The 22,528-nt window shown below is 39.4% G+C and overlaps 1 long non-coding RNA gene across 1 annotated transcript; it reads right to left on the bottom strand.

Moving 5' to 3' along the window:
* Window positions 1–285: 285 nt before the first annotated feature.
* On the bottom strand, window positions 286–20,415 carry LOC116809551 (uncharacterized). The gene is made up of 6 exons (XR_004369878.1): window positions 20,357–20,415; window positions 19,280–19,309; window positions 19,032–19,107; window positions 17,790–18,345; window positions 3,375–4,388; window positions 286–1,080 (listed from the first exon to the last, which is right to left on the bottom strand). It is a non-coding gene; the product is annotated as an uncharacterized LOC116809551 (long non-coding RNA).
* Between the last annotated feature and the right edge of the window lie 2,113 nt (window positions 20,416–22,528).

Below are 22,528 nucleotides of genomic sequence, written 5' to 3'. Positions count from 1 at the left end.
ACAAGATTTTATTTCTCTTAAGCTAGTCTCCTCTTTTTACACACTTGGCATGGGGAGGGGTGTTAACTTTTTGTTTTACTCATACTATGTGGGTGTGTTCTCTGTAAAGATACCTTTACCTGTATTTGAATCTACATCTGTGTCTACACCTGTATCTGTATCTATATCTAGATCTATGTCTCTCTATCTGTAGATCTGATGCAGGATTTTTTGCTTCTTAGTTGAGCTAAATTCGGGTTCTTATCTCAAACCAGGAAAAATTAGGCATTTGGACACATTGACAGGTGAGGAGGGTGGAATTTATTAAGCGAAAGGAAAGCTGTCAGCAAAGAGAGGGGTCCTGGACACAGGTTTCCATCTCACAAATTGAATACGAGGCCAGCACACACAAGCGGAGGCCAGGCTCTTCCCCGGCATAAGGAGCGAATTTTTGGTGGCTCTACCCTGTCTTTCCAATGTGCCTGCAGGCCCTTAGTCTGAGCCACTATACGCTGCATGTGTTAAGGGATGAAATGTTTCGCCATGGTCATGTTTAGGCAAAACCCTGGTGCACAATGACCTGGGCGGGTCAGAGGTTCTCCAGGGACACCTCTTATCTGCCTAGGCATTTGTCTGCCTCTTGCCACTATCATATCTACATATTTTAGTTCTAACTCTGGGGCTAGAAAATTAATCTTTAATCAAAGAACATACTTGCTTTCTGTTGCTTCTCAATGCCCAGGGAGACTGACCAGCCTTTGGGTCTGAATGACAATTCACCAGTGCAGCTCATGGGCCCATGTTGGTTCAGGGGTCATTCTCTATTCTAATTAACCAGGGACAATTAGTAGGGGCAGTGGGACTTAGACTCCTTAGGCACGGAAAATGAGGAGAGAAGACTGGAAAATAAATTTACAGGAGCATTCTCCAAACAACAATAATCCTGCCACCTAAGACATCAGGACTGCATTTTCAGTATGCATTACCTGGGGCATTTGTTTAAAATGCAGCTTCCAGTGCTCCATCTTTTGACATGGTTGTTGATGTTGAAAAAACTAACATGACACATTTTTACTTGTTGGTAAGGTTCATACTCTTTACCTCGGGTAAATAAAAAGATGTCTGAAATTAATCTTTTCAGTATAAAGAGGCATTTTTAGTAACATTTTCTGAGTGTTTTTGTGGAACTAACAAAATGAGAGTGGAAATTCCTTTTTTTTTTTTTTTTCGAGGCAGAGTCTCACTCTGTCACCAGGCTGGAATGCAGTGGCACAGTCTCAGCTCACTGCAACCTCTGCCTCCCGGGTTCAAGTGATTCTCCTGCTTCAGCCTCCCGAACAGCTGGGACTACAGGTGTGAGCCACCACGCCCAGCTAATTTTTGTATTTTTAGTAAAGACGGAGTTTCACCATGTTGGCCAGGATGCTCTCTATCTCTTGACCTCATGATCCACCCACCTCAGCCTCCCAAAGTGCTGGGATTGGAAATTCTTTAAAAAAATGATACATGAGGTTACACATTTGATTAAAGTGAATCATATAAGAAGTAACCCAAAGCTTAGTTACAAGGTTATTAGGATTTTATTATTCCTGGTAAATATTATTTAAAATTGAAACCATCTTTCATAAGATATTTTCTTGAAACTTCGAGCTTCCCTTATTGTAACCTAAGAGCAAGAATGAATTATATCTAGCTGTGGACAATAACCCAAGTAAGTCTTTCTGGTAGGTACTTTTCAGTGTCATCCTGGTATGACAGCTTGAAAATATTACTTGAAAAACATTACCTGCTTGTTATGAAAGATCAAAAAAAAATTACTAGCTCTATTTATTTCTGGTTAAGAAATATAGTTATAAAATTAATTATGACCATCACCTACATAAAGAACTAAAGGGATTCAGTAAAGTCAGTGCTAAAGTTACACATTCATTTGGCAAGATTAAACAATGAAAGATAATCTCACTTTCCAATATATCAGTAAGTTGCCTAAGATCACGCAGCTAAAAAGTAGTAGAGCCAGAATACAAACCCAGGCCATCTGCTTCCAAAGTCCATTAACTCTTCAGCCCACTAGGCTTTTTCATGCATTTTTTTTCTCCAAATCCTCTAAGATCTCTTTCTTAGGAACTATGAAGATCCATTTACAACATTACTAATTATTGAACAAACTTGGATAAATCTAGAGTCAAATCATTTATCCCCTGAAACATGACACATGGCTATACTTAGTGGGCCTTTGCCAAGTTTTTCTCGAAGCCTCAGTCTCATCAACTGAAAAAGACGATAATAATGGGCTCTATCTCATTAAAATTCTTATAAGGATCAAATGCATGATATATGTGAAGTGCCTTGCGCAGAGGCTGGCAGGTGAGAACCACTCAATAAATTTTGGCTACTACTTATGTACTTACAGAAGATAGACATAACTCAGTTAGCAATAAGGTGTTTAATGTGTGCTCTATCACCATGTGTTTTCATTTCTAGATGAATAACAGAGATTTATTTAAAAACACCTAGTGATGTCATAGAAACGTCAGATGTAGTTATGATTAACACTATTATTTCCCCTAATAATTTTTCTTATAGCTGTTCATTTTCCAAGGAAAACTAGGTAAACTAACACGGAGACAGATGATGATCATGAAAATAGATAAGTAGATATATAGAGAGAGATAGATATAGACAGATAGATAAAGATAATAGATACAGATGAAATAACAAACACATAACTATATAAAAATGAATGCATACAGTACAATTTATAGTCATGCAACTTTTAGTGGAGTGTCATGTTTTTCTAGTTGTTTGCACACATAATTTTTTTGAATGACAGCTTGAGTCCTTTTCTAGTTAAAGGAGTGTGCATTTCCCTTCTTAAAAAGGAGTGTACGTTGTTTCTCTTCTTAAAAAATACATTTAGAGGCGGGGTGCGGTGGCTCACGCCTGTAATCCTAGCATTTTAGAGGGCCAAGGCAGGCGGATCACGAGGTCAGGAGATCGAGACCATCCTGGCTAACACAGTGAAACCCGGTCTCTACTAAAAATACAAAAAATTAGCCAGGCGTGGTGGCGGGTGCCTGTAGTCCCGGCTACTCGGGAGGCTGAGGCAGGAGAATGGCGTGAACCCAGGAGGCAGAGTTTGCAGTGAGCCGAGATCGCGCCACTGCACTCCAGCCTGGGTGACAGAGCTAGACTCCATCTCAAGAAAAAAAGAAAGGAAAAAAAATTAAATTAGTATATTTATATATGCAATCCTGCAACCTTCACCAGACCTATTTTAAATTTATTCTCTGACTGGAGCCTGGACCCCAGGGAAGCACTGCTTGGGATATGGAATGTTTAAATGCTGTTACACCTCTCTCAATTTTTAGAGTTACTGGCTATTTAACACTTACTTCTCCCTGTTTCTGTGTGCTGTCTTCCTCTCCCTACACATCTTCTTTGAAAGATTCCTGAGCTGCAACTCCTCCCCCATCCTCTTCTCCAACATTCTGAGGTGGTTTCCCTGTTATTTCCACCGCCAGCCAGCAGATTTTCCACTTGCAGAAAGGAGACAAGAAAAACTGAACCGTGGTATAGCCAGCTTGCCTTCCCTGACTAGTTCTTTGTGTCTGATAGATGGGAAACTTCTGTCTGCTACAGCATATTATTGTGGAATTGTGCTGTAAACATCCTCCTCCAAACTACACCATACAGAAACGCATCTAAATGTTGACTCCAGTCTGTGGCCCTTGGTACCTGGGCTGCTTCTTGGCATCACAGGTTGAGTTGACAGTGGCTTCCCTTGGTGGGCCTGAAATACATGGCAAAGAGTTGTCATGAGGACCATGTGTTTGGAGAGGGCTGTGTCTGCCTAGGAGTCATAAATGTGACATGTAAGCTCTAAAGTTTCCTAAGAAGTGTTAATATTTAAGAGTAAATCCAGGAATTTGTAAATGAGCGGTTTTGCTTTGAACAGAGCTCCAGCCAGTTGTGTCATTGTTGAGTAAATTGGCAGCCTGTTTGCTGTCGTTTCCTCTTTTTGAAATTTAACCTCTTGGAAAAACAGCAGCCTGGGCTGTTATATGTCTCAACACAGACCACCAAAATAGAGCACTTAAAATTGTTTTTTGATCTGGTACCAGTTCCCCTCTAGCAACTTTATTTTTCTTGTTTTAAATCATTTTGACAGGACACCTTTGCTGGGTGCAATTTCTGTGTCCTTTGAAAAGCTGGGGGCAGAGCATTTGCAATGGAACATCCACTCTTGGGCGTTTCCTTGAACTCACATTGCAAAGAAAGAAAGTTCTTCACATTTTCATGCCATGAATGGATACCTTTTTAAAGCCAGTTCCATGATGTTTAATTCCATACTTTTCAAATGTCAGACTTTTTAATGTTGTTTTTTGAGCACTTGAGGACAGAATTAGCTGTGTTTGAATGATTAACAATGATAGAGGTAATGATTATAATAATTCAAGCCATTGTTATAAATAATATGTGTTTAATATATCGCAGCTTTATCACTTTTACATTACAAGCAAAAGTTTACCATTTATTTCAAAAAGAAAAAAAAATTATCATTTTTACATTACAAAAAAAGGTTACCATTTGTTTCAAAAGAAAAGTTCATAGGGAAGAAGTAGGCTTTGCAAAGAAATCAGTTCTAGGATATTCACACCCTGAACAATATGATGACTCCTGATATTTCTCTTGGATTAGAATTGATTTGAATCTTCCTTTACCACAAGCAACACACTATACAACTAGCCAGAACCTACATTTCTGGCTTCCTTTTTTGTCTCAAATGTCAGTCGGTAGAATTCAATAGAAAAGAGATGTTTGAGACACTCAACCATGTTGGTAATGTTTTCTTTGGAAATATTACAAACTGCTGCTTCAAAGTGCTTAATGAATGGGTATGTGTGTGTTTCTACATATTTTTAGGGAAACTAGAAGACAGGAAATACAAACCTACACATGAAAGAGCCATGCCAAATTAAGTGCTCTGTCCTTTTTTATAAAGAAATTATCTGTCAGGAGTTTGCCAAAACCCTATTGCAAATGAACATCACAACTTCTCCTAAACAAACTGAGAAATTCTGTGAATGGATGCCCAGTGTTTGCATGTGAATTGCCAAGAAATCACTGCCCACGGGATAGAAGTAGCAGAAAAAAATACATTGAAATGTCTGTATATGAGTATACCAACATCCTGCAGTTCAGACCATGGCTTCAAAGTCATGATGATCCCTCATTTATAAAGCCTTTAAATAGTAGGCAAATAGTGGCTCAGACAGAGGAGCAATTTCATAATATCTATTTTCTTGTGGAAAAAGAAATGGTGTCTCTTTTCCAAAAACCTGGAAAAGTATATTTTAACTTATTTTTCTATGTAGAGTTAGTTCAGTTTCATTCGGGGGCTCAGAAGCTAGAAAATTCCAACTATTAGAATACAATCTTACAGATTTTTATTTTTAAGGCTTAATGAGAAAAAAATTAGTAAAATATTTTTAAGCAGAATTTCATTGACCATGCTTGTGATAGGCAGTATGCTAACTGCCTTTAATATTAGCCAATAAACTTAATATTTTGGATCCTTCTGAGCTCGGTAATTTAGTTCCTGTTTTACAGCAACTTAATAAATTTTTAAGGAGTTCAGGAAATTTGTCTCAAATTATTTAACTAGCCAATGGCAGGTCTGGATTTTGAACAAAATTCTGTCTTACTCGAAATCCTGTGTTGCTCTTCGTGATTATATTCTAATGATTCCCTTATGTGAATAATAAGGAAAAGCATAATCTTGCTTGACTCCAAAACAGAAATTAAAAATTCTACTTATGACATAATTTTATCCATGGAACCAAATTAGCATGTATTTGAAAAAAATATGTTATACCTTCTTCTATAATCTCCCGTGCTATTGTGGTGGTATAAATGCTTCTACTATCTTTACCCTTAATCTGACCAGAGGCCTGCAAATACCAGGCATAGATGTGCTGCAGCCTGCTTTCCCTTGCTCATGTCAGGCATCACTAGTCGAAAACAGCACATCTTATAGAGAAGAGCCTCAGCTTCATACTTCTCATCATAGTGCTCCAGATCAGCATTACCAATAATCTGAGTTTGCACAATCCTCAAAAACATATTTGCCATTAAAGATCCATCTCATTCTGCACACTGTTATCAGAAGAATTCCCTCAAAATATTGCTTTCATAATTTCACTGTTCTGATCAAAATTAGTCAATGGCTCAATACTGCCTACTACTTATAATCAGGTCCCTTAGCTCTTCCAGATCTTTCCAAAAGCTTCTTCTGGGCCTTTTCTTCTCTTTTCTTTACTCTTATGCATGGATTCTTACCTCTCCTGCTCTGAAGTTTGCATTGTCTTGCCATTTATGTGTTTATTCTTAACTGAGAATGTTGCTTTGGGCCGCACATGGTGGCTCACGCCTGTAATCCCAGCACTTTGGGAGGCCAAGGCAGGTGGATCACCTGAGGTCAGGAATTCAAGACCAGTCTGGCCAACATGGTGAAACCCCATCTCTACTAAAAATACAAAAATTAGCTGGGTGTGGTGGCACGTGCCCGTAATTCCAGCTACTCGGGAGGCTGAGGCAGGAGAAATGCTTGAACCTGTGAGGCAGAGGTTGCAATGAGCTGAGATCATGACACTGCACTCTAGCCTGGGCAACAAGAGTGAGATTCCATCTCAAAAAAAAATTTTTTTTTTGCTTTGTTCTTCTATAGTGAGAAAATCACAGCAATAATTTTACAGTCAAATTCCCAACTATTCAACAAAACTGATTTCATCTTTTCCCAAATCGTCAATATAGTAGAAGTTCTCTAATTTGATGAAAGCAAGACCAGTAGTTGATTTGCCAATCAACTGCAACAACAGCAAAAAAAAAAGAAAAAAGAAAAAAAAATGATCAGAGAAGGAATATTAACAATGATACATATGCTTTATAAATACTCCAATTTAAAATGTTTAAAACTGGCCGGGCGCAGTGGCTCATGCTTGTAATCCCAGCACTTTGGGAGGCCGAGGCGGGCGGATCACGAGGTCAGGAGATCGAGACCACGGTGAAACCCTGTCTCTACTAAAAATACAAAAAATTAGCCGGGCGTGGTGGCGGGCGCCTGTAGTCCCAGCTACTCGGAGAGGCTGAGGCAGGAGAATGGCGTGAACCCGGGAGGTGGAGCTTGCAGTGAGCCGAGATCGCGCCACTGCACTCCAGCCTGGGCGACAGAGCGAGACTCCGTCTCAAAAAAAAAAAAAAAAATGTTTAAAACTGTACATTATTTCATTAAGCTTTTGATTCAGGGGCATGTTTTCCTGTGATTAAGAGTCTGCTAATAGGAATCCTACCTTATCTTGCATACAATTCACCCATAATGCATCCTCCATGATTCCCAGTCTTGGTTTATTTAAAATAGAGCAAGAACCTTCCAAGTATTGTGAGTGCGAAGTCTTCCTATAAATTTTTCTGATTTCTGCCCCTAATTTTTAAAAAGTTTTCTTGGCCGGGCGTGGTGACTCACGCCTGTAATCCCAGCACTTTGGGAGGGCAAGGCGGGCAGATCACGAGGTCAGGAGATCGAGACCATCCTGGCTAACACGGTGAAACCCCGTCTCTACTAAAAATACAAAAAAATTAGCCAGGTGTGGCTGCGGACGCCTGTAGTCCCAGCTACTCCGGAGGCTGAGGCAGGAGAATGGCGTGAACCCAGCAGGCGGAGCTTGCAGTGAGCCGAGATCATGCCACTGCACTCCAACGTGGGCGACAGAGTGAGACTCTGACTCAAAAAAAAAAAAAAAGTTTTTTTCTTGCAATATTTAATTCATTAGTAATTGTTTTTAGCCATTCATATTTAAAAGTCCTCATAATGCAATCAATTTAGTTTTCATACCAAAAAAACCCATACCTCACTTTCTGTATGATATTTCATTGATTTATGTTACATGATTTTAATAACAAGTGCCACTCACAGTTTGGAACAAACACACTTGGGCTGCACACTGTTCAAGTGGCTCTAGCAGAGGGGTGCACGCTAGCTCTGAGCAGACGGTATGCTATGACAAAGGTCAGCGTATTTGATGGGGTGAATGAGCAGCTGAATTTCTTCCAGAGTATTGGTTAAGTGGATGGTGAAGAGAGATTCTTCTCATTTACATTTATAGTCTATATCGTTACTCGACTTTGATTATATACTGCTTTTTGGGCAATAATTATCTTTCTCATGTAAACTGCTATAGTTGACTCCAGAGACATTCTTTACAATTCCTTTAGGGTCTTCCTCATAGCAAAGCACAGCGATATTTTACAGAATATATATGTAGTTATATATATAGTATTCATTAAATTTTTTGCTCCTTACACTCAAATAGCAAGGTAGAAGTGAAGAGGCTTTTTAGAGCTACCCAGAAGAAAAATACTCCAAAGGTTCACAACTTGAAACAATATACCATAATTTGGACTGAGACAATCATACCATAGAAACTTTTAGGAAACTAAGGGTATGGTTCCTGCATTCAAATGTTGGATACATTATGGATATGATATGGTGTCCAAAGCACAAAATGAATTAGTGGCAGCTGGGGTCATTGTTTAAGTAAATACCTAAATAAGATTTTTTTCTCTGCTAAAATGTGAAGTAACATTCTAGGAGTTAAAAAATTGAAATAATATTAAATCATAATTGAACTGAAATAATATTCTAGAAGTTAAAAAATTCTTTAAAACTTTTTTTAATTGTCTAGTTATTGACAAGTCACTCTATCATTTTCAACTTAACAAGAGAGAAATGGAAAGGCTGGGAGATTTGTCCAAGGTCATAGATCAAGTGATCTAAACATAGACAACCAACCACAGGGTACCCAAAATGTTCTTACTCAAAAGACTTAATAGCTTTTCCCAAAAATAACTACTTCAGTCAAAGAGAAAAGGATAATTGCTACTTCCACAGACAACATAAGAAACCAGCATCATTTCAGCCCAGAAAGCAACAGTAAATGACCACCCACACACCCCATCACGTATTTATCTCCTCCAGCTGCAAGACCCTCTTCTTTTTGGCTTCTCATTGACCTAGAAAGAAGAACTAATGAATAAATAAAGTCTAAAACAGATGCAAAGGCAGTGTCTGCATAAAAAGTACACTGCCGTGGGTAAGCAAAAATGTAATCTCTGGGTCAGCTCTTTCTTGCTCACTACTGCTTTAGTCAAGAAGTCCAGCCAGCTCTTTGCAGAGACTATGGTGATGCCACATCTGCCAATGCAAACACCTGGCTGTGCAGGACAGAAAACCTTAGCCAGGCCTCAAAAAGTCCTCAGCTTAGGCAACAAACAACCTTTGGCTAGCACTAATTTAACTCCTTTTTTTTTTGTCTGGACAACAAGTGGTTCCTGAGGCAGTCATGATTGAGCAGATGTGTAGCTGCGTCAGATACCCACACTTAAAAGAGTGCTCTGGCATGAGTGCTTGAGATTCATTCATTGTAGATGCATTTCTTTAAAACAGAGGTCAAGGGTCAGGCATGGTGGCTCGTGCCTGTAATCCCAGCACTTTGGGAGGCCGAGGCTGGTAGATCACGAGATCAGGAGATGGAGACCATCCTGGCTAACACAGTGAAACTCTATCTCCACTAAAAATACAAAAAATTAGCCAGGTGTGCTGGCACATGCCTGTAGTCTCAGCTACTTGGGAGGCTGAGGCAGGAGAATCGCTTGAACTTGGGAGGCAGAGGTTGCAGTCAGCCAAGATCACACCACTGCACTCCAGCCTGGGTGACAGAGCGAGATTCCATCTCCAAAAACAAAACAAAAAAAACCAGAGCTCAAAAACTGGTGGCTCACAGTCCTATTTAGCCTTTAGATGGACTTTGTGTGCCTGTATGGCTGTCTACTTATTCATTTTTTAAAAAATTTTAATTGCATTTAGATGGGCAGTTGTCAATTTCTGTGGTGTAAATACTCTAGAGCTTGGGAGAGGTGCAGTATTTCTACCATACAGATGTGATAGAAATAAACTCAAATGCATACATAGTGGTCAAATAGCGTAACATAATTAGTGATGTGTTTTACGTGTTACTTTTTTAAAATAAATATAATTTCATTGTAAGGTTGTATAATTTAAATTTTCATAATGGTCACATTTAATAATCAGCTCTCAAAATTCCTGCAAATGTAACACTTGGCTCTTGTGAGTCAGGATAAGCCTGCTGCTTCACGTGCTTGGATAACATACGACAATAGCAGCCATAGCATATAGTGGTTCAGGCTCTGGAGGCTGAATTTAAATCCCAGCAGTTTCATTTACTAGCTGTGTGAGCTTGTACAAACTACTTAACTACACAGAACCTTGAGTTTCTCAGATGGAAAAATAAGTTAATGTTTATTTTGAGAGTTTATAGTGAGGAATAAATAAAATAGTATATGTGAATGGCTTAGCACTAGATTTGGCACATAATAATCACTCAGTGAAAAATGAACATGTATTTAACTCTGGGCAGAAATTACTTCATCAGATTCGTTTTGCTGCTACCTCAAAGAACTAACTGCAGCACCTCAAAGAAATGAGAAATTTCATGAGTAGAGGAGGGAAAGGAACCAGGGAGATCAGAAAAGATCAGGATGAGAGGTAAGATGAAGGCACTGAGAAAGAATGAGAATAAAATAGCATCAAAGATACAGAATTAGAATAAGAGACAGTAAAAAACGCTGTTGCTTCTCCTTGTGCAAACCATGTCTATCCTATCCATTAGAGATTCATTCTCAATTTCTCACAAAGGTTGTATAATCGGTCTCTGCATAAATTACCAAAATCATTTCTTGAAAGAACAGCACCAAATACCAAACAATCCCATCCCATCTCTTTGGCTTGAATAATTAATGTTAGACATGGAACCCACACTCAACCAGTTAGATGCTCATGTCTTAAAATTTGGAATTCATACCCAGAGACTGAAGTGAGCCAGTGTTGAGTGCTGCCAGTTGGGCAGCTCTGACTGGCCATGAGCAAATGAGGAAAGCAAGCCAATCTTCAGAGTTGGAGAGAAACAAACTAACAACACACAGAAATGAACATCCCTTAGCCCCATACAGAAAAGGAAAACAGAAGACAAATGATGACTTTCTTTCCTGTGAAGCCTGGCTGTATCCTTTAACTTTGTTTCTATGAGATAAGCCATTTTCCTTACCATAAACTTCCTTTACCTAAGCAAGCTTGAATGGATCTCTTTTCCTTATAGCCAAATTATTCCTGACCAGATCATCCCTGCTAGTTTCAAAGTTCTGTGAAAATATACAAAAATCGCAGTATTTGTAAAATACCGGAAGCTTGAAGTCATGTGATTTTAGCTCCCTTGATTTACATATGATCAATGGAGTCCACAGAAATAAATGACTTGCACAGAGTCCATATTTAACTAGTAATTGAGCTATTCCAAACCTCAGCTCGGCTCAGCTGGGCCCCAGGCAGCACCATACTCCTCTGCAGTAAAACAAAAATGGCATGATTCTAATTTTGGAGTGGCAGCATGTTCAAGATGCCCTGACGCTGTTCTCAAAGGCCAAATCCCATTTTCTTTTTGTCTGCTGTTTCGCTTTATGAATAACATCAGAACAGAACAGAAGCAGGAAGCTGGTCTACTGAAAGACAAGGTTAAAACAAGGGCTTTGAGGTCAGATCAACCTGTGTTCAAATCCTCACTCTTTCCCTGACAGGCTGTTTGACTATGGGCAAGAGCCATGACCACTCCAAGCCCCAGTTCATCTTTGAAAAATGGAGATCAATAAAGTTATCTAATTTATTTTTGTTGGAGGATTAAATAATATAATGCATAGAGGTCCCTCAATGTAGTGAATATTCACTGAACGTTAAATTGTTCTTGATCTTAGTGTTGTCAGTGATAATTGGTCAGGCAGGAGTCAAGAATCAATTCCAGTGGGTATTTTCGCCTTGAGGTTGCAAAGACTTCTTTCCTCAATGTAAGTTTATATCATCAGTACCAACATCTATACATGTATTTTGTTGTTGTTGTTGTTGAGATGGAGTCTCGCTCTGTCGCCCAGGCTGAAGTGCAGTAGCACTATCTAGGCTCACTGCAAGCTCCGCCTCCCGGGTTCACGCCATTCTCCTGCCTCAGCGTCCTGAGTAGCTGGGACTACAGGTGCCCACCACCACACCTAATTTTTTTTTTTTTTTTGTATTTTTAGTAGAGACGGGGTTTCACTGCGTTAACCAGGATGGTCTCGATCTCTTGACCTCGTGATCTGCCTGCCTAGGCCTCCCAAAGTGCTGGGATTACAGGCATGAGCCACCGCGCCCGGCCTACACATGTATCTTTCTACCTGTTACCAACTGGCCCTTCAAATATACTTACCAAACCGTTTCTTAAGGATATGAATGACCAGTTGAGAATATCGTTGGGATTTAATGTGCTTTGAAAATGGAAACTTTTACACTCAGTGATTAAAAATTTGGCACTTAATGTAATAAACCGTAAATGTTAACAGTCAGCATTAAAACACGCGATACCTATTCTGGAGCTTCTATAAGGCACAGCTAACAATAATCACCAGCCTAGCAGTTCAAATCAGGAAATACTGTGTAAGCACAGCTACACTTCATTAATGCAGAAGAACTAGACTGTTTTCAGCTAGAAGGAATGTATAATGCAACATAATTAAGTGGAGATTGATCCACCTACAAACTTTAATTGACATTATTACAGCTTTGAAATCCCATGAAGCAGTGTTTATTAGCAAGATCAAGGTAATCGAGGGCAGTGATTCTCAAGCTCTTATGGCATAAGGATCAACACGAGGATCTTATAAAAAGTAACTTTTCCCGGCCTGGCGCGGTGGCTCACACCTGTAATCCCAGCACTTTGGGAGGCCGAGGCAGGTGGATCACGAGGTCAGGAGATCGAGACCATCCTGGATAACAGGGTGAAACCCCGTCTCTACTAAAAACACAAAAAATTAGCCGGGTGAGGTGGCAGGCGCCTGTAGTCCCAGCAACTCTGGAGGCTGAGGCAGGAGAATGGCGTGAACCCCGGGGGGCGGAGCCTGCAGTGAGCCGAGATAGCGCCACTGCACTCCAGCCTGGGCGACAGCGAGACTCCGTCTCAAAAAAAAAAAAAAAAAAAGTATCTTTTCCCAAATCTCCCCTCAAGAAATTCAAATTCAGTGATTCTGTAGTGCTGACCAATTACTTATATTTTTATCAAACTCTGCAGGTAATTATAATCCAAATAATCTTGGTAGAACTCACCTTGAGAAACACTGATCTAGAATCTCAGATTGAGTAACATTTCGCATAGGAAGGAAGAAAAGACTTTGCAAAAGAGAGAGCTCTTCTCAGCAGGCTGGGATGGAATGCAGATCCAAGCCTTAAAGAAAGAAAGAAACCTAAACAACTCAAACTAGGCAGGTATTTTCAATTAGTTGTATCTTGACTCTCACGGAACCTTAGAGGGTAGGTTCTGTGGAAATACCAGGGGTTAGTGTTAGTTCAGTCTGTCCTAAGGGAATACAATGTCTCCTGTGAAACAGCAGAAGGATAAAGGAATCCCAGTTTCAACAAATCATGCAGTGGACAAGAGAGGTATTTTTTCAATAATCTGTAGATATAAATAATCAAACATACATTTCTGCAATAATGATTACCAAGTACTTATTTTAATAACATCTCAGAAATGAAGGGATTCTAAATTCCAGTGGTAATACATTTCATCTGATACACTGTTGTTGAGTCTACCCAAGTCAAGGGAAGCAGCAGTAAAGCTTTCTACAATAGTGGTGGACTGGTGCTAGGGCATTAGAATTGTAATCTCATCCCTAAAACAACTAACTCTGCAATTTTAGGGAAGTCGTTTCACCACTCTGAATCTCAGAGTGTACTTGATATCTTGAAAGTTCCCTTCTGTTCCAGTGTTCTGCAATAAAGTGCCTACTATGAGCTATGCACTGGAGCTAAGCACTCCACTTAGAAATGAACCTACTTAATCCTCACAATCATCTGATGAAGTATGTGTCCATACTTTAAACAATCTCCCTTTATAGACAAGCATAGTGAAGCACAACAAGGTTAAGTAGCCTGTCCAAGGTCATTGTGATGGTTTATCTTATATGCCAGCTTGGCTGGGGTACAATGCCCAGATATTCGGTCAAACTTTCTGGATGTTTCCATAAGGGTGTTTTGGGATGAGATTTATATTTAAATCGGTGGACTTCAAGTAAAACAGATTGCTCCCATAATGAGGGTGGGCCTCGGCCAGTCAATTGGAAGGAAGCCTCAATAGCACAAAAGACTGCCATGCCCAGAGTAAGAGGGAACTCTGCCAGCAAACTGCTTATAAACTCCAACTGCAGTTCTCTCCTGAGTTGCCAGCCTGCATCCTCCTCCATCCGATTTTGGACTCATCAAGCCTCCACAATCATGTGAGCCAATATCTTAACATAAATCTCTTTTCGCACTCTCTCTCTGTCTCTCTAAATCCAGTTGGTTCTGTTTCTCTGGAGAACCCTGACAAAAACAGTCACACAGTAGTATGGTGGTGGAGCCAGTTTTGGTCCCAGGCAGGCTAACTCTGCAGGTGGAAGATGAGGACTATTCTGTGCTTCCAGAGGTTAGCCAACCATCCCTTTTAAGAATTCAGATGCTCCAGTGAATATAGACTACCAAATAGTATTTGTTCTTAATGGTTTTTCTGTGGCTGTCTGCACTGATGACATCATTCAATTGGGCATAATAAACTAATGCAAGCAGTGATTTGGAAGAATTTAACATCATCCATGTTTGATTACAGTAAATTATGTGTTTGGGGCACATCCCTATCTTTCAGAGTTAAATGTAGGAAGTAACTACTTTCTTACAAAAAGTCCCTTGTTGAAAGAGGAAAAAAAACTTTCTAGATACAAGATAGTCTGACTTAGTGTGGCAGTTTTTCTCTTCTTAAATGTTTACCTTTCTCTCCACTTAGTAGACACTGTTTTGAAAATCTTGGAATTCTTGTTTGTAGTGGGTAGATTTTAAAATACCATCACTTAAAATCTTATCTATTTTATTTCTGTTTAATTAAATGATAGTAGGCTCTTTTGCTTCCTTTGTAATGTGTACATATATGTCAATACTCACTTTCCTTCTCAAGATCCCAATTTAATCCTTGACCCTTAGATAAAGGTGACCCTAGAAGCATGGCTGTAAACTACGTCAAGAATGGACATCTTCAACCAAGTTAATTAGCAGCAACTGTCCAAATATCTGGTAAGAAGGAAAAATAGCTAAAGATATCCTGCATCATTTTGTTGTTGTTGTTGTTGTTGTTGTTTTGTTTTTTGTTTTTGTTTTTTACTAGAAGTTAGTTTTGGAATCCTACAGAGAAGTCAACAAAGATTTAAGAGTCAAGAGAGGCTGGGCATGGGGGCTAACATCTGTAATCCCAGCACTTTGGGAGGTTGAGGCGGGCAAATCACGAGGTCAAGAGATCGAGACCATCCTGACCAACATGGTGAAACCCCGTCTCTACTAAAAATACAAAAATTAGCTGGGTGTGGTGGCGCATGCCTGTAGTCCCAGCTACTTGGGAGACTGAGGCAGGAGAATAGCTTGAACCTGGGGTGGGCGGAGGTTGCAGGGAGCCGAGATCACGCCACTGCATTCCAGCCTGGCAACAGAGCGAGACTCCATCTCAAAAAAAAAAAAAAAAAAAAAAAAAAAAAAGAGTCAAGAGAAGCCCCTGCCTTCAAGCGTACTCAGTGTTAAGGACTGCAGGGCCTCCCTAGTGGAGGTCAGCCATGTCCATTATAGATGTGTCTAGTTTGAGCACCTAAAGGTTGATAACTCAGGAAATGCAGAGTGCCTGTAAATGAAGGAAACACTTAGGAAGGTTCAAGATCATTGAACTCTTTCTGGTTTTTACAAATAAGTTCATATGCTGTCTGTAGCCTCCTTGACCCAAACTATCAACTCTGAAATATGAAACAGTAGAAGAAGAAGAAGAGGAAGTCTGGGTTGTTCTGTTTTAGACACAGGCTGAGTCATTGCAGCCAGATTCAATCAGTGCAAAAGAGAAGGATTTGGAATAATTTGGTTAGTTTCCTTCCACCCAAATGTCTAGACACCCGAAGGGGTGTGCAGCCCGGCCTCTCGCTATTCCTGTTAAAGGCTTCTTTTCATGGAAAATGTCATTGGTTATATGGTTTGTTTGTATTATCTTTGAACTTAATGTATACTAGTCTACCTTTGTCAACATTCATTCCCATTTTCTGTAAGCTTTAAACTATCCCAGATGCTGAGTAAATGTGAATTTGCTGGAATGTGGCTGGCCTCTGTAATCTGGTTGCACAATCACTACTCTCCCTCTCCAAATTCTGTATAAAGTCAATTTTAAGTATGCATTGTCTGGGGCATTTATATCCTGTAGCTTAAGACAGATGCCAAAAGTGTAAAAAGGTAACCTTGATCTATTATTGGCGTCTATGCAGCTTAAAAGGAAAATGGACTCTCAAGTCTGAATGCTTATCTGCTGTTCTCAATCACTTAATGCTCCAAAGTGTATGCTCCGAATGTCAATTCTTTAGTTGGCTGTCAAGGTACTTCCCACTAGGCATTTAGCTTTCCAGTATGTTCTGTTCAGAAAATACCCAGAGCTTCAAGGATGTCAATTTGGGTATCAAATATATGAATCCAGAGCAAAGTCATCTGATACATAGTTTTCTTCAGCACCATAGTGTGATCACCTTCCCTGTGTCCAAACTCTGCAGAGATACAGAGTGTCTTGTTTCATAATATTGTGCTTGAAAAAATGACACCCTAAATTGACTGTGCAATACTGACAAGACATGGGGATGATAAAAATGCATGGCCCATGTACCTTTTTGCTGAGATTTAGATATTCTTCCCCATCCTCAATCCTCTGCCATATTTTTAATTTTTTTTGCTTTTTTATATTAAGCTGTAAATATGAAAGGATGAGGAAAGTCACAACAAGGAAGAGCAAAGAGAACAAAGCTAATATAGGGAAGCATTAGCCTGGTCTCAGTAGGGAGACACAGTTTTGGGTATTGTTTATGAGTTACCCAGGCAGGTTATGTTAACAGACCAAAGAAAGAAGATTTAAAGAAATAAATCTGATAACTTTAGAAAACATAGGGTGAGCCTGGGGAAAATATATTTGCTTTTGTCCAAAACAAGATCAATACCACCTTTTTAAAAGGAAGCTTTAGAAAAAAGAAAAATCTCTACGTGATGTATAAGCTTTCTGGAGCTTCCCAGTATCAATGGCTCTGTCTTTATGCTGGCATTTTAATTGACTTTCCCTCGTTTTTTTTTCGTTTTGTTGACCAATCTTTTTAATGAGCAATTTTGTGTAGTCAATTAGATCTAATTCTATTGATAAAGAAAACTGAAAATAAATGAAGTCCTAAAAGTTCAGCTTAAGCTATTAAATCATTGATTAACCAAATAAAAACTACACATATTTTTGGTTTAACCACTTGTTTAAGTTATATGTCAGCCTTTCTTCTATAGAAGTTGAGAAACTTGATTAATGAAAGCTGTTCTCTGTGGAAAAAAGAAGTTAGTTGTTCCATATGTCATAGAAAGGCTCGACTGGAACTGAGCAGACTGTAATTCTTTCCTTTCTGGAGGGAAATAGGAAATTCTTTCCGCAGCTTTTAGACTCTGATCTCAAAGCTAAATTAATTATTTTTATCTTTAGGATTTTTCTTTATTTGAGACCCACCATAGCAGGTTGCACTCATGACTAGTAGAGGAGGCAGCTGCAAACCTTGTGTAAATTTCAGGATTTTGCACTTACCCGACTCCTCTGAGTAATACGCCACACACCTAAAACACCATTGTTAACAATGCGGGTCTTTAAATCTTCTGAGGCTTCAAAAGCTGTAATCGGTTCAAAACTGTAGCTTGATCAAAGGCCTGTGTGTAAGGAAAAGAATGCTAAAAAAAGAAAATCTTTTGGAAAAATCATAATTTTGCCTCAGGCTAGATCTTAAGTACTAACCCACTGAGTTATACTTCTGAAGTTTAGGAGAGTGCTGTGTTTTCATCTTGGATATAGAAAGGTGGTGAATTGCCTTCGATTTCTCCTTCCTGGCTTGGAAACAAAGCAATTGTGAGAGTCTAATCCAATTGCATTCTAGCCAGTGCCCAGTGAGAAGGTGCCCACGGGCTCTTCAGCATCGTAGATTCATTCACTGCCCTTAACTGGCTTGTTGAACAAGGAGGTGTGAGTTTGGCAGTGGGTGGTTAAAGTTAGTATATTTGGCACAGCAGAAAGTTGTCCATCACTGAAAAGAGAAATGATGAATATTGCTTCTAGGAATCTTCTCCTGCAATACACAATGCAAGGAGGGCTGGGAATGGTGAATGAGGAATGTGGCCAGAGATATGGAAGTCCGGACTACCCAGGACTTGAGGAATGGGCTATATCAGCCCATTCCTAATATATGCTGGGGATAAAAAGACGAGGGGACACACCTGGCTTGAATACTTACAGTATAGTCAGAGAGCTTTACATGCAAGTAGATGACTTTGCAAATAAATAAAATATGTACAATAATATTTGAACTAGGCCCAGAATTTAGAAGTAATACTGAGATAGGAGTAATGACTTAATTGTTCTGAAAACAAGTTCGAGTTTCCTATGCATTAAGGTAAGATGAAATGTTTATTCAGAATGTACAACTGACAAGAGATCTTCACATTAGTGTACTCTGTCCCTCTGTCCCTTTTATCTAGACTCTAATGCCCTCATTTTCAAGTAGTAAGATGTGTGTGTGTGTGTGCGCGCGCATGTGCGTGTGTGTGCGTGTGTGTGTGTGTTTTAAGTGAAAAGGGTGGTGGAACAAAAGTTGTTTGTACTTCTGTTTCCCATCTCCTAAGAGAAATAAATTATCCTTAGCTTTCTTTGCTATCACTTCCATTTGTTAGCAAAATTTGACTTTTACAGGCTTATGCTGATAACTAAGCCAGAATAAATGAAGTGAGAGCCATACAGATTCATAACTGAGATGTGTAAGGGATTCGCACAAAAGGATACAGTTTATGGTTTAATTCCTCAAAGAAAGTGTCATATGCAAGTGAGTCATTTTTGCATGACCTCAGCTGAGAAGAAGCTGGATTGAAAGAAATTCCAAAGACATGGAAGAATGTCAGTTAGTTTATAAGAGGTATTTGGAAAATCATATAGTTATTCATTCCGACACACACCAAACACTGGATTTCACAATGCGGGAGCAAATAAAAATAAAGAAAGAACAAAACACCAAAAAAGGAGTAGAATCTTACCTTAATAGGTAATGAATTATCAAGTGTATGCTACAAAGGAAAAAAAGGGAAATAGAACAATGCTGTTGAAAAAAGTTTATGTGATGATGAAAATGTTTACACCAACACTATTCAATACAGTAGTCACTAGCCATATGTGGCTATTGAGTGCTCAGAATGTTTCTAATGTGAATAAATAACTGAATTTTACCTTTTTCTCTAATTTTGGTGAATTTAAACTTAAATAGTTACATTTCGGTAGTGCTTCTATCTTAGCCTGTCTCAAAAATAGCACTAAAGATGAGGAATACCAAATTCTTCTCTAAAATCTTTCACAATTTCATTGGCTGATCTCCACCAAAGATCTCCTTTGTATTTTATTTTCCTGTCTTTAAAATGGTGCTTACAATTCATAGTTTCTAAGTAAAAACATAGGTGACATAATATGATTTAAATATAAGATTATTCAATATAAATGCCCTATTGATAGGTTTCTAATCTAAGAGGTAAGATATTTGGAAGTTAATTTCAACTTGTATTGAATTACTTGGGGTAGCATAATTACAGAAATGATTATGAAAAGTTCTCTCTGCTCGAACAGCTTAAACAAACATAGAAAGATAGATGGTGGGCCAGGCGTGGTGGCTTATGCCTGTAATCCCAGCACTTTGGGAAGCCAAGGCGGGTGGATCACCTGAGGTCAGGAGTTCAAGACCAGCCTGACCAACATGGAGAAACTCTGTCTCTACTAAAAATACAAAATTAGCTGGGCGTGGTAGCATGCGCCTGTAATCCCAGCTACTTGGGAGGCTGAGGCAGCAGAATCACTTGAACCCGGGAGGTGAAGGTTGCAGTGAGCCAAGATCATGGCACTGCACTCCAGCCTGGGCAACAAGAGTGAAAAAAGAAAAGAAAAGAAACTCCGTCTCAAAAAAAAGAAAGATAGATGTTGATATTATTTCAATTAAGTAATGGGAAAATAGATGAGGGGGCAATAAACTCTGACTGGGAGAGTATATTAGTCCATCTTCACACTGCTGATAAAGACATGCCCGAGACTGGGTAATTTATAGAGAAAAAGAGGTTTAATGGACTCACAGTTCCATGTGGCTGGGGAGGCCTCACAATCATGGTGGAAGGCGAAAGGCATGTCTTACATGGTGGCAGACAAGAGAGAATGAGAGCCAAGTGAAAAAGGAAACCCCTTATTTAACCATCAGATCTTGTGAGACTTTTTCACTGCCATGAGAACAGTATGAGGAAAACCACCCCATGATTCACTTATCTTCCACTGGGTCCTTCCCACAACATGTGGGAATTATGGGACTACAATTCATGATGAGATTTGTGTGAGGACACAGAGCCAAACCGTATCAGAGAGAACTGGGATATTGAAAGACAAAGTTGAATTTGGGCTGAGTGTGACAGAGCAGGAAGAAAAGCCTTTCTAAGCAAAATAGTGTGGCATGAGCACAGGCATACAGGGTAAGTCAGAGCCTTCAGTGCATGATGAATTAGTCTGGTCTGGCTCTAGGGCAGCACATTGCTAGTTAGGACTGGTGGGAAACGTAGGTTGAACTGATTTTTCTAAGGGGCCTAAAATGCCCACTATGGATTTGTATTGACATTCTGGAGGCAATGAAGTGAAACTAGAGGGTTTTGGATAAATGCGAAACAAGATAAGATCTGTGATTTTGAAGAATAACTATAATGTCAGTGTCAATGAACTTGCAGAGAAAGATGTGCAAGGATGAAGATTAATTGGGAGAATATAGAAAGTGGTCAAGCAAAAGGTGATAAGATTAACTAGGATCCTAATGAGGGATCAATAAAAAGCGACCTTATAAGGATTGAGTAAAGACCACAAAATCTGGTGACCCAACTCACTTGGGTGTTCAGGGAAGACAGCAAGACAAAGGTAACTAGGTTTTAAGTTTATGTGGCTAAGTGATAACATTCATCAAATCAGGGAGCAAGGAGAAGTCTGGGCTTGTTGATTTTGAAGCATTAGCTTGGCATCCATTTAGAGATTAACAGATAAATACAGACATGAATGGGAGTCTTCTAATAGACATTAGGCCTGCATCAGAATCAACATGTCCAAACCTGAGCAAACATCTATTGGATGTCCAACTGGGTGTTGGAAATGCAAATCTTGGGCTCAACAGAGAGGTCAGAAATAGATATCTGATTCATGTGAGTAGAAATGATACTGAAAGTTGTAAAGGTGTGACTTTAGTTAAGAAGAGAACATTGTGTAGCTCACAAAAGAGGATAAGGTCAGGTCTTTGGGGGCAGGAGTCAGCAAGGGAGATGGAGAAGTAAAAATAGAATTTTAAGAACTCAGGAAGAAAGTAATCAAGTCAAGAAAATAATAGATTGTATATACTGGAATCTAAGCACCAATTAAAATGCAAACACAAAACATGCTGTTAATTACTTTCTGTAAGTCACTTTCTACCTGAGCAGGCCCCAGAGTGGGACAAAGATAGGGAAACTCCATGTAAACAGGGGTTGTTTGACAGAAAAACCAATGTCTGGGGGTGGGTAGGGTTTAAGAAGCAATAGACGCAGCAAAAGAGGTGTTCCCTGCAATGTGAGATCTCATACAATTGAGGGGAAGATGGGAGTGGGGAGATGTTTTTGGTGCTCACATCACATCCCTGGACCCACTTAATTAGGCAGTTGAGACTCTGAGTGAGCCAATGTTAGTTATCAGCAATGACAAATAATCAAAATAATCAATGATCAGCTGTTTCTTTCTATCTGGACCCTGAGTAAGTTGCATCAACTCCCTGAATCTCAGTTTCCTCCCATCAAAAAGAGGTTTAATTATAGGATTCATAGCGGTGAGGATTAAATAAGATGATGCATCTGACACAACTGGGGGTTAATTAACGTTAGTTCCCTTCCACTTTTGCTCCTCTTCATGGTTTTGTACCAGGCATGCCCAGCCAATGAGTATTCCTAATGTGTCAGTGGAATGCAGTGTTTCCATGTTAGAAGAAATCTCAGGCCCCTGACAAAGGACAATTTTATCTCACCTGAAGCTGGTTTGATAAATACTTTGTTGCATAAATGAATGAATAATCACTGAATCAGTCAATCAATCCTGTTCATTTAGCTCCCCCATCCAGATCCTACACTCTTGAACCACCTCAGACTGCTTGGAAATCAGAAATTTTGGGGTCAGTTTCTCTCCATTCACTTTGAAGCTTATCAATTCTAGCTTTGGGGGCATACAATTTAAAAAGAGTGAAAGATAGACAA

This window comes from Hylobates moloch, unplaced genomic scaffold (genome assembly GCF_009828535.3).
Source record: "Hylobates moloch isolate HMO894 unplaced genomic scaffold, HMol_V3 SCAFFOLD_1, whole genome shotgun sequence".
NCBI lineage: Eukaryota > Metazoa > Chordata > Mammalia > Primates > Hylobatidae > Hylobates > Hylobates moloch.
Note: the sequence above shows the minus strand (reverse complement) of the source record. Positions and strands in the feature narration are given on the sequence as shown.